General features: G+C 35.4%; 1 non-coding gene across 1 annotated transcript; it reads right to left on the reverse strand.

Moving 5' to 3' along the window:
• Nucleotides 1–1154: 1154 nt before the first annotated feature.
• LOC112745601 (small nucleolar RNA R71) lies at nt 1155–1262 on the reverse strand. The gene has a single exon (XR_003173520.1). It is a non-coding gene; the product is annotated as a small nucleolar RNA R71 (small nucleolar RNA).
• Nucleotides 1263–2324: the final 1062 nt, after the last annotated feature.

The following is a 2324-nucleotide window of genomic DNA, read 5'->3' on the forward strand; positions in this document are numbered from 1 at the left end:
TTGATTCAAATATTTTTAGTTTGTTACTTGCCTAATAAGAAAGGTTCAATCTTTAAATTTTAAAATCATATCTTTTTGTTTCTTGTTAGTCAAGTAATCAACTTTAATTTTCAAAATCAAATATTTTTAAATATCTTTTTCAAATTAAATTTCAATCATATCTTTTTAATTTCAATCATATCTTTTTCAAAATCAATTTCAAAATTTTTCATAACTTCTCACCCTTTCAAATTTGATTTTCAAATCTTTTTCAATTAACCACTTAACTTTTTGTTTGATTTTAAAAGTTTACTATTTCAATCATATCTTTTTTAAAACTCCTAACTACTTTTCTCTTTCCAATTTTCGAAAATTACTAACCTTTTTTTAAAATTCTTTTTAATTAACTAATTATTTTAAATTTCAATTTTATTTTATTTCTTTTTATATTTTTGAATTCTAATTAATTAATTTAATAAAAACAAAAATAGTTTCCGTTTTTTTTAATTTGAAATTCGAATTCTTCATCTTCTCTCCTCTCCATTCTACTCTCCTATTCTTCTCCTCTTCTACTCATATAAAGGAATCTCTATACTGTGACATAGAGGATTTCATATTTTCTTTTCTGTTCTCTTCTTTTTCATATGAGCAGGAACAAGGATAAGAACATTCTTGTTAAAGCTGATCCGGAACCTGAAAGGACTCTGAAGAGGAAGCTAAGGGAAGCTAAAGCACAACTCTCTGGAGAAAATCTGACACAAATTTTCAAAAAAGAAGGAGACATGGCTGAACCCAACAACAATGCAAGGAAGATGCTTGGTGACTTTACTGCACCAAATTCTAATTTACATGGAAGGAGCATCTCAATCCCTGCCATTGTAGCAAACAATTTTGAGCTAAAGCCTCAATTAGTTTCTCTGATGCAATAGAATTGCAAGTTTTATGGACTTCCATCAGAAGATCCTTTTCAGTTCTTAACTGAATTCTTGCAAATCTGTGATACTGTTAAGACCAGTGGGGTTAATCCCGAGGTCTACAGGCTTATACTTTTCCCATTTGCTGTAAGAGACAGAGCTAGAATATGGTTGGACTCTCAACCTAAAGATAGCCTGAACTCTTGGGATAAGCTGGTCACGGCTTTCTTAGCCAAGTTCTTTCCTCCTCAAAAGCTTAGCAAGCTTAGAGTGGATGTTCAAACCTTCAAACAGAAAGAAGGTGAATCCCTCTATGAAGCTTGAGAGAGATACAAGCAACTGACTAAAAAGTGTCCTTCTAACATGCTTTCAGAATGGACCATCCTGGATATATTCTATGATGGTCTGTCTGAATTATCTAAGATGTTATTGGACCTTTCTACAGGTGGATCCATTCACCTAAAGAAAACACCTGCAGAAGCTCAGGAACTCATTGACATGATTACAAATAACCAGTTCATGTACACTTCTGAAAGGAATCCTGTGAGTAATGGGACACCTCAGAGGAAGGGAGTTCTTGAAATTGATACTCTGAATGTCATATTGGCTCAGAATAAAATATTGACTCAGCAAGTCAATATGATTTCTCAGAGTCTGAATGGATTGCAAGCTGTATCCAACAGTACTCAAGAGGCATCTTCTGAAGAAAAAGCTTATGATCCTGAGAACCCTACAATAGCAGAGGTGAATTACATGGGGGAACCCTATGGAAATACCTATAATCCCTCATGGAGAAATCATTCAAATTTCTCATGGAAGGATCAACAAAAGGCTCAACAAGGCTTTAATAATGGTAGAAGAAACAGGTTTAGCAATAGCAAGCCTTTTCCATCATCCACTCAGCAACAGACATAGAATTCTGAGCAGAGTCCATCTAGCTTAGCAAATATAGTCTCTGATCTATCTAAAGCCATTCTAAGTTTCATGAATAAAACAAGGTCCTCCATTAGAAATCTGGAGGCACAAGTGGGCCAGCTGAGTAAAAGGGTCACTGAAACTCCTCCTAGTACTCTCCCAAGCAATACAGAAGAGAATCCAAAAAAAGAGTGCAAAGCCATTACCTTACTTGGTGTGGCCGAACCCAGAAAGGAGGAGAAGGACGTGAATCCTAGTGAGGAAGACCTCCTGGGACGTCCATTGACCTATAAGGAGTTTTCCTTTGAGGAACCAAAGGAATCTGAGGCTCATCTAGAGACCATAGAGATTCCATTGAACCTCTTTTTGCCCTTCATGAGCTCTGATGAGTATTCATCCTTTGAAGAGGATGAAGACATTACTGAAGAGCAAGTTACTAAATACCTTGGTGCAATCATGAAGCTGAATGCCAAATTATTTGGTAATGAGACTTGGGAAGATGAACCTTCCTTGCTC

The sequence above is a fragment of the Arachis hypogaea genome, chromosome 14 (genome assembly GCF_003086295.3).
Source record: "Arachis hypogaea cultivar Tifrunner chromosome 14, arahy.Tifrunner.gnm2.J5K5, whole genome shotgun sequence".
In the NCBI taxonomy this organism is placed as follows: Eukaryota; Viridiplantae; Streptophyta; class Magnoliopsida; order Fabales; family Fabaceae; genus Arachis; species Arachis hypogaea.